This window comes from Hermetia illucens, chromosome 2, assembly GCF_905115235.1.
Source record: "Hermetia illucens chromosome 2, iHerIll2.2.curated.20191125, whole genome shotgun sequence".
In the NCBI taxonomy this organism is placed as follows: Eukaryota; Metazoa; Arthropoda; class Insecta; order Diptera; family Stratiomyidae; genus Hermetia; species Hermetia illucens.
The window spans coordinates 158772128-158782564 of record NC_051850.1 but is presented as its reverse complement, the minus strand read 5'-3'; the positions used below and the strand labels follow the sequence as shown (position 1 = coordinate 158782564).

The 10437-nt window shown below is 41.0% G+C and overlaps 1 protein-coding gene across 1 annotated transcript in view; it reads left to right on the top strand.

Annotated features, from left to right (window-relative positions):
* The first annotated feature begins 1637 nt into the window (after positions 1 to 1637).
* Positions 1638 to 10437, top strand: part of LOC119649260 — a 238399-nt gene continuing 229599 nt past the window's right edge. The window contains exon 1 of the mRNA XM_038051346.1: positions 1638 to 2294. The gene's annotated coding sequence lies outside the window, so the exon portion shown is untranslated. The remainder of the gene's footprint in view (positions 2295 to 10437) is intronic.

Sequence of the window (10437 nt, the reverse complement as noted above, 5' to 3'; positions counted from 1 at the left end):
ACATAGTCACAGACTGCTTGTGACCCCCTCAACGGTGAAATGACTCGCAGAGGGGTCACTGGACCCACACTTTGATTCCCCGTATTGAGGAGTGGATCCAGCGACGATACAGCGAGATTAACTACCATCTGACGCAATTTCTGTCAGGTCATAGGGATTACAGGAAGTATCTGAACCAACTCAGGCTGGGTGATTCTCCCTTTTGTCCTGAATGTCGTTGCACATATGAGGAACCGGAGCATGTTATGTTTCATTGTCCACGATTTTACTCAGAGAGGAGGAGCCTGGGCGACTCCCTAAAAATTAACCTAACCCGCTGAACATCGTCAGGGAAATGCTGAAGCCGGAGGAAAACTGGTGTATGGTGAACTCTACGATCAGAAGGGCGCAGGAGGAACTTGGAAATGTGGAGCGCGCAAAGAGGACGCGAAGAATGGAAGGCTTGGTCCCTTAAAGAACATTCCACCCGGCGAAGTACTGCTTTGCAGCGGTTCCACGGGGAGGGAAGAAGGAGAAAATGGGAGTGGTTTTAATAGGTGAGAATCCCACACGCTTCTGCAACCTGGCGCGGCAGTGTCTTTGTAAGATTTCCACTTGTTTTACACAAAACTTTAAAAATGAAAGAGTTCAATTAATACTTTGGAGGAAAGGCAGGGGAGTGAGGGCTGAAAATGTGTGCCCTGAAAAGTGCAGCAGGTCTCATCTTGAGAGCCTATCCAACATCCCACCACGATATCTTCAGAAGTAAAGTTAATAATAGCATATTAAGGTATTTTATATTCGGAATTTAGCCAAAAGCCTCATTTAAGGACATCCAAGAAGTGTAACATTTGGCGCAAACAACACGCAATTTCGGAAAATATGAACGAAATCAATGTATTATTATAAATATTAAGTTATGGAGAATCGAGGTTTTGCATTTCATGTGAATTTGCACTCTAAAACGTGTCGTGACATCACCACCATATAAACCTATGTTACCACTGCCTCTGTAACTGTTAGACTATTCAGCTGATGCATAAACATAACATTTGTGAAAACCCCCAGCAAAAAGAACCTTTTCAACCCCTGCCTGAAAAAATGCATACACAACTCCGAAGATACAATTTAGTACAGCAGCCATCCAGTACCTTCAAAAGAATTCCATCCGTTCAGGCTCCAGTTACTCAACACCATGATTGAGCTTGAATCCATTCAATACAGCTATAAGTACAACCATACCGCCTACACTCCTAGTGGACTAGGCTAACACCTGATTTACTCGGTCTACGCAAATTTTAAACAAAATCGAAGCTTTCCATTCAAGCTCAGTGGCTGCCTCCACATTTCCTTCAACCCTCTAGGGAAAGGTCAGCACTTGCCTAGGACGCATGCTCCCCCAACGTCAGCTGATTCATTCGGGCTTCGTTAAGTTTCGAAATTTCGTTTGGATTTTGCAATATGCTTACGCTGAATGTGCGCTGAAAGGGCAAGCAAGGACGTAGTATGATATTTCAACCCCTACAAGTTTCGCATAGGAAACTCACCACGCAGTCATGATAGGTACCTGTTCGAAAGTTTTCACCCTCTGAGGCCTACGCTGCGAAATTCCTGAGCTTTCCACACGAGCTCATTCCCAGGACCTCGATTATGAGTGTCATATTTAGTTTGCACAAGGCCGCCAAATATGGTGCATTCGGTATCGTAGAATTCCTTTCGGTTACGGGTGCGCTTTGGAGATGATAGATTTCCTAATGGAAATTCCACAAAATGTATATCCTTTGAATTCAGGAAAAGGATCGCGAGTCAAATCGTTAGATATTTCTCGGAAATCGGAGGATACAATGAAAGTGTAGAAACCGAGGTTTTGTGTGAAGGCTTCAAGCCCGTTAATTTTGACGGCAATTGATAAACCAGTGAGTCCTTGGAAGTAATTCAAGTGCATTAGGTGATTAAGTCAGAGGATGAATAGTGTACATGTGCGCAACCAATGTCAGTTGATGTGACGAGATCATCCAGAAAATCGCTTCTTGAAAGTTACCTCCAAAGATTAGCCCACGGCAAATAGTGTTCTTTTATGTGGTTCGGTAGTGCTATCAGAAAAGGATAAGTTTGGCGTAAACGAAATTTTCCACAAACCCTAGAAAGGATGCCATCTGACAGCAGAGCTTTCATAAATGTGCTTGTGGTTTTATGCATATACATGTAGATATCAAGTAAACGTTCAAAATTTAATACAATCCTTGCGGCAGTAGTTTACGCGATGACGTAAGGAGGAAAAAACTGTCACAAAGCAGTTTCTGGCGAGAAGCAATGTAATTTCCTTTAACTTCCCTATCATGTGGTTCAGTTGTATATGGGATGCTGGGCTCTGGAGCTTTTTTATTTAATTTATTGCGTAAGGATACCTGCAAGAGTGAACGTTTCTATATCGGAATTGAGAGGATGGCAATGTTTTGGGGCTGTGAAGGTTATAAACACGAGGAATCACAACCATATGTCTCAATAAGTCCATCGTATGTGTTTATCTCTAGAAGCGTCAGGACCTTCAATCTTCTTATTTCTTTAGAGCAAATTCTTAATCTAAATAAAAATTCTCTCTTTGGAAAAATCGATGAATTTGTCAAGTTGTCCTAATTTGTTGCTGGCAGGAGCGTAATAACGTGAAGATGGGTTAAAAAATTGCAAGCAAGGTTCAAGGCCTGATTTAATGCTGTTTTTTGTGGTGGGGGTCTGCGGCCTCCATAATCAAGTTGTCAAAAGTGTCAGGTCAACTAATGAATACTTCGGGGGGGATAGGTCACGCAAGGGTCCAATTATCCTTTGTTATTTATGCACATAGTCATGGATATTGCGTTACTGTAACGGTTTGAATAGGAGGAATTTGTGTAAATACCTATTGTATTTCAGCAGGATATGTAGGACGTGAACAGTGCTCATTTGCTCCTGTTAGCGTAGTCGTTGTAAGGAATGAAACAATTTGTTCTTTGCTGACTTACTTGCTAATTGTTGGGAAATATGGTACTGTTTACTACTGGGAGCATGAGTTTCAGGAAATAGTGTCACCCACTTGCCTCACTTTAAAGGACTTATTGTAGTAAAATATGTGTCATATTCTAGTTTAAGTGAAACCAGTTTAAATAAAAAGTTTTATGTCTGTCTTTCGGAATGCAGATGAATTTACATGCATTTTAACGAGAAAGGAGGGTCCTTGTCAGAGGCCGAAACACTATTACTCATTGAAACCACGGCTTTGACCTTCGTGATAAAATTTCAAATTTCGTTACTACCTAAAGATTGCTCCTGATATTCCACACTAATCTCACTGGATTATTATTGGGAGATTTAGAAACTTTTCAAAAGTTAAGCCATCGAGTCGTCTACTTTTGAAAGAGCAGTCCCACGAGTATCGAATTTTTTGGCAAAGAGCCCTCCTCCTCCTTTTTGGCCAAATAAGGGTCTAGAAGATAGTTAAAGGTTCGAATTGAGTTGCTTTGAATCTGGACTTGCCACACCATTTCGATACATAGCTCCATTGTTCTTATACCATTTTCCAAACCACCAAAATATCGACAAAGTTCATTGATTCGATTCTGCAGTTAGACGACAGTTAGCAGTAGCTATGTAGTTTTCTCAAAAGTGGACATAATGAAAGTGATAGCTTCACTCTAGTTAAGGACCTTCAATTTTGACTGTAAGGAATGCCTAGCCAAATGGGGCTGGTTTCAATGACGCCATGCAGTTCCCATCCCTTGGCAGCAGGTTTTTTGAATACATTTTTCTGGGCAAGCCTTCGTGGTGGTTCTAGTAGCAACAATTGTTATACGAAATTATGAAAAGAACTCAGAACTCGTAATGGAGCTTCTAACAAGGTGTTGGTTACATAAAGGTAGCCGTTGTTAAATAGCCTCCCTATTAGTATTATGCACGTGAAATCCCAGATACTGTTTCCTCGATTACACTTTGTTCTCTGTTGGTAAGCACAAAATGCTAAGTAATCTTTTGAGGTGGATTAGCTTCATAATGGTATCTTTCATAATACCCTAAAGGGCCACTGGGTCATGAAGGATATTCCCCCAAAGTAGCAGCAATAATATTTCTAATCTTAGGTAAATTATCTAATCTCATTCCAAAATACCATCAAATTCCAAGAATTTAGTTAGCAGGCAAAGCACAATTATTTATTCGACGTCAATACGATGACTGTGGTCTTTGGTCTGATATCTGATACATATTGACTATTTTACTAAAACTGATAATAGATCGATAGTGCCTCAGGACGTGTTATTTATCGTAGATTATCGTTTCAATCTATGAATGATGTATCTAATTACCTCTGAAGTTGAGAGCACAGAAAGTTCTTGCTTAAGGACATGAAGTGAAAATACAATGTCGAATTTTGAGCTAAAAGCTGGGCGCATTTTTAAGCCCTTGAAGAGATCCCTAATGAAAGCTGGACGCTTAGACTACAAATGGTTCAAGGTCATATTATCCCACCTTCTGATAGGGACAAAGACTAAAGAATAAGAAGAAAATTCAAGGACATATTACACTTTAAGTTCTTTTGTACGAGGATCTACGCTTGATACTGCTGAATGGCAAGACGACACAGAAAAAATTATGTAACATAGTAAATAGTTGGCTTAGTGAAGGTAAACGGTGGTAGTGGTATTAGCCACCAACCCTTATTACAAATTTTTGCTGAGGACTTGTTTTACATGTTCACTGCACTTCGTTCCATGTGGAAATCGGCTTCTCATGAAAGCAATATGAGAGCACCCTTGACTAACTTACGTAATCGTTTTTAGAACAAAGAGAACAATTGGATGAATTTTAGGATGGATGTAGATGTGTACTGTGTTTCGGGAACCAGTTGTTACATATTTCCTTCAATATAAGCTCTTCAGGTTGCTTAAGGAGGACTTCTTCTCTGGGTTTTCAGAAAGGATTTCATCGGATAGGCAATACTATAGTGGAGTTCCATATCGTAGTTTGTAAGCTAGGTCTAAAGCCAAACCTACAGCTTAACCAGTAGCTGTAGACCCAAATTACTTCTAAGTTGGAAACTTTTTTGTCCTTCAGTTTCATTGTATTTTAATTCCGCTAAGCATGATTGGGTGCAGAATCTAAGTACTCTACATTATCATCAACTCAGCGGAAGGAATGAAGACTAACTGCATGCGCTAATAATATATACTGGTATGCACATCGGCAGCATTGTTTCCTTTATGATGCTTTTATTTCAGTGGAATATCAGGAGAGTGACATACAGAGATGCTTTGCAAAAAAGTAGTCACCTCCTCGTGGTATAACCGTGAGTACCTGTCAAGCACAGAAAGTTCTTGCTTAAGGACATGAAGTGAAAATACAATGTCGAATTTTGAGCTAAAAGCTGGGCCCATTCTTAAGCCCTTGAAGAGATCCCTAATGCCATGGTCTTCGTAAGAGACGGATTGATTTTGTGACCACTATCAGAGCCCTGTTGAGTTAAGCACAACAGCACCAGTCTATAGAGAGTGCATTGTTAAGTTTATTCATACTGGTGGACGCAAGACCGCTCTGTCTTACTTTGGAGTACGGCACCTGTGTTAAACCACAATTCCAGGTTTGAGGCCCGAAGGTTTCCTGTCGCTTCAACCTAACCACAATTCCCATGAAACTTCCACAAGGGGGCCAACCCTTACAATCGAGCTCAAAGTACACGAACCAATATTTCTTCTGATTTATGTAATTCAGAGCGCCGTCCCGGTTCCCATGGTACCAGTATACATCTGGTAAGGTTGCGTGACCGAAGACGCTTCAGATGACTCACGCTTGGGTCTAATCACCTGTATAGACCTTCGGGCATTCGCTTAGTGTGATTGCAGCCTTCCTACGTGGAGCCTTCCCTCAGCCACTTGGTTTTGGTTTGGTCGACTGGATTGCGGCCCGTCTTCCTTGCTGGCACCTTAGAACATTTGCAAAAGGTAGTTTACATTTTTGGGAAAACCTCAAAAGTGGAACTGCTGGGTATTTCTCCGAAGTAGAGGGGAAACTTCCTCTCCGTGCGTTAATTCGCTAATGCTTACAATTGTGAAAATGAGCAATGAACCTATTTTCCACTATATCGGGCAACGAAATTTAGATAAAAATCAGATGGACTGCCGTAGGTCACAAACCTTACAACAATTGAGGAAGTTATAGCGTGAGTTATTGGCTGCACAAATAGCCCTCCGGTGTGGCTGGCGTCTTTGTTTTAAAGAAGCATTCACTTCTTCCATAAAATAAAAACCCAAGCCAAACATAAGCTATCACAGACCTTTGGGGGTTTCCAGCTATTTCAAAGTAGTATGTGCTTTGGTTGTAATCAATAATTGTGCCAAGCATCAAGTGAAGATTTGACAATTTTCTGAAAGACATGCCTCCAGCAATTTTTTTTTCAAAAAATCCATTTCGTCAAGAGATAGTTCTGTAGGTTACCAACGACATTTATCTATTTTAAGGTTTTTTTTATAACACAAAGTCTTATTAAAACTGACTTAATCTTAGTTTGCCCGTCTGCTATAGCCAATTAACTCGACAGCGGCTAAACCTATGCATAATCATAGATTTTGGTGAGGATACCAACCAGACCAGTGGTCTGATTTTATATTGGGTCTAAGCTAAATAAGATTGTCAGTCCTTTCGAAGAATATTTGTTTATTAGCATTCGAGACATGAAGAGGAGCTTCTGATTTTGAGTTCTCAACAAAAACTGCCAGTTTGGTGTTAGTCATGCCGGTTAAGATTTTAGCATACACATTGACGAGGGTAGCCAATCGGAAGTCCCTTAGGTCTTTTGGGTCTTTCCTTGTTTTCAAGATGGAAATAACTTATTTCTGTCAATTCATTGGGTGGTTTAACCCGCATTCAGGTTTGGTGTAGGAATTCCATTACCTGAAGATTTGGTCAGTGATTGATGCTATCCAGGTATTGACTGAGGTTCATGTTTTTGTAGGGCAGCATTGAATTCCGCAATTGTGAGAGGAAACTATACTTTTATCTAGGCATTGGTGTAAGATATTCTTGGATGTTTTAGTTACCTCAACCGTCTCCATTGGTGTCCCATTCTTGAAAGGATCAAAAAGGATGCTCAAGCATTTTGGGCACTACAATTTTTGCACAAGAAATTTTAGGAATCTATCCATAGCATCCTTGCAACTCCTTCACATAGTTGTCATGTGGTAGAGCAAAACCTATATAAGCGGGGGTAACAGATCACTCGTTAAATGCATTGTAGGCTGCTCGTTTGGCTCTAAAAATTAGTTTGAGTTCAGCATTATACCGCACTTTTTGGGGAGGATTTTCTGCAATTTACCTTGAAGTTTGAGCAAGAGAGGAAAAATTTTTCAAGTTTGGCGGCGGAGACATGATCTCAATGACTTTGCTTAAAGGGGTTTTTATCCAACTCCGTGCTGCTGGTTTATTTTTTATATTTTTATTTTAGATAAAATGCGGAGAGACCAACTCTCTTGATGTCTCTCTCTCCTTAAAGCTGAAGCGCATCCTTGCCAAAGACTGTAACCAGTGGGGGGTTATTTACGTTCACAGAGCGGGAGTTGCACAGAAAGCGATGAACAAGACGGCCAAACATTTGCTTGAAGTGCACTTTTTAGGCAGCATCCAAAATTTCATCTCCGACAGGTGCATACAGCTCACAACTGAAAGATTGGACTTTGGCATGCAAAGTAGTATCCCTTGAACATTTAACTCGTTCCATATAGCGCGGGTCTGGATGGCATTATTCCTGTTCTAGTAATATAGGAATTGGATACCTTGGATCAACATCCCGTTCTTGTCTAACACACGCTTATATTCCAATTAGCTGGCATGATGAGAAGGTGATATTTATTCCCAAAACAGGCAAACTCACCTTCACAGATGCAAAAAGTTTCTGACCGATCAGTTTGACTCCCTTTCTGTTAAAAGGACTGGAAAGACTAATAGATTGGTTCATAAGGGATGCTTACATCCCTAGATGGCCACTTCACTCTAGGCAACAAGCCCACCCAAATGGTAAATTCGTAAAAATAGCACTACATGAGCTCGCGGTACAAAGAGAAAAGGCGATGTCCGATAAAAAATATGCCTTAAACGCAAGCATGGACATGGAACGTGCCTTTAATTATGCCTCATTCGCAACGAATTGTAGCGCAGCAAGGCAGCACGGAATCGATCCGCTGTTAATCAGTTAGATCATTCACATGATGGAGAAAGATTCATAGAAGTCTATTGAGGCAAATTTCTTTGGGGTTGTCCGCAGGGAGGGGTTCTCTCTCTACTGTTATGGGTCCTATTAATGCAAACCTATGACTCCTGGAGGACACAAAGGTCTTCGCGTAAGCATTTGCAGACTATCGAACCGTAATAATTATCAGCAAGTTTGCGAGTACAGTATGTAACCGCTTGAATGGAACCATAGTTGGTGCAACCGTAATGGAATCACGGTGAACGCTAGGAGTGGACTAGTTATGTCAACTAGGAACGTCAGGTGGGGCAGTTATACGCTACCCAACTTACCAGGGGCGGAAATTTACCCGAAACAAACATTTGGCTGTTAAGGAGTACATTGCCCCTCGATGGTAACGTGGAAACACGATATCGAGGAACACTACCAGAAATTCTGCATGTTGCTCTGGTGCTGCAGAAGAGTAGGTAAACCCTGGGGACTTTCACCAAAGGGGACTGACTCATTGGATGTATACATCGATAATAGAATCAATTTTGATGTAAGCTTGCATCGTCTGGTGGTCGAGGCTGAACTTTCCTAACAGCAGGAAGTTGCTCACGAAGCTCGGTTGCCTAAGTATCACTAAAGCAATGAGTACGACGCCGACTGTGGCACTCGAAGTTGTCTTTAATCTAGCCAAATTCATTCAGGTGGCTCTGATGTCCGCCGGTCATATGGCTTCTAGATTCGTTTTTTATAAGACATACTCCATCGTGATCACCAAAAGTGAAGGATCGTCGATAAATGACCACGAGCCTTTTGTGGTTACAGACTTAATAATCTTCAGCGACGGGTCAGTCATGCAAGACGGATCGAGCGCAGGGATGTTCTCGGAAAATTTGATTATAAAACTGGCCCAACCTTTCTGAAAAATGGCGACTCTAGTCCAGACGGCGATATATGCCACTTCATTGGCAGCAGAAAAATGTTTGCAATAAAAATTAAGACGTTGCACCATTGAATCTGTTCCGACAGTCAGGCAGTATTGTCAACATTGAACAACAAAGACATCTGAAGCCAGTTGATGTTGAGTATTGCTGAAACTCGACTATACGAAGCCAAAGGTTGTGACGGTCTCGGCTTGGAGAAGAAAGGGACGATCCTGCACTTTATATGCAGCTTTCTGGCACTGAATGCCAGTTTCTCGATATTGTTATCCCGGATACACGTCGCTGTTCGCCACGGATGCTTGCATTTATCTTCTTGTGCTGTTCGTTGCTGCGGGGTTGTCAAAATGGAAATGAAGTACGGATGAAAATTGTTTAGAGGAGGAGGGATTCCCTTCTCTGATATCTCAACAATCATCCCCTTCTGTCCTCCCACTGGGAATGATTTCCAGGATTTAAAGATAAACGGAAGTTCTGTCGAGACTGCTGGGGAAGGGCAAACAGAAGACCAGATACCCAAATTTACTGCATTTGAACGCATTAATTGCAAAGACAGTTTCTTTTCTCTTCGAAGAAGCTGATCATATCCAAATGTTTCGGTAGGTTCCATATCATCCGAAGGAATGGAATTTATCTAAATTTTATAGGATTTGGGATCATTTTGAAGTGCTCCTTTCATCTTTTCAGTTGCTCATCATTCTAGATAATCGTAACCGCTTGATAAGCACAAGTAGCAACTTTTCAGAAACTAAACGACAAAGATCAGTTCTTTAACACCTGCTGCAACCATAGGGCTTCCTACAGTTCTACTGTCTTATCTCGCTTAATATCAGAGAGCTTTACCTGTAATCCCTCGTAACATTGAAGCAAGTAGGCATTCTGAAGAACTAAAACATTTTTGTGGAAGAGAATTAGCACATTCTAGATTCGAGTCATAATCCGTTGACAAAAGTAAAAGGTCGGAGGGGTAAAGTTAGTAGAGATTCTTTTCAGTGAGATGTCGATCTCAAGCTTCCAGCTTAACAGCAAAAATTCAAGTGAAGTTTACCTCTCCTAGACGTCACGGCCATACCAGCTATAGACAGCCTTCATTCATCTTCTTTCAAACCGGATCGTGTATGGCGGTCTTACTTTACTAAATTTACGAAAAGTGAACACAATGAAAATAATGTCCTATCACTCCTACATCTTGAACGACTATACGCTGCTACTAATTGCTACGCTAATTGGTATCTACTATCATTTACAGTTTTTTCAATTAATTCTCTTCAAATTTTACATAACGATGAGTCAGGGTTCAAAGTATCCAAAACAGTTCTTATT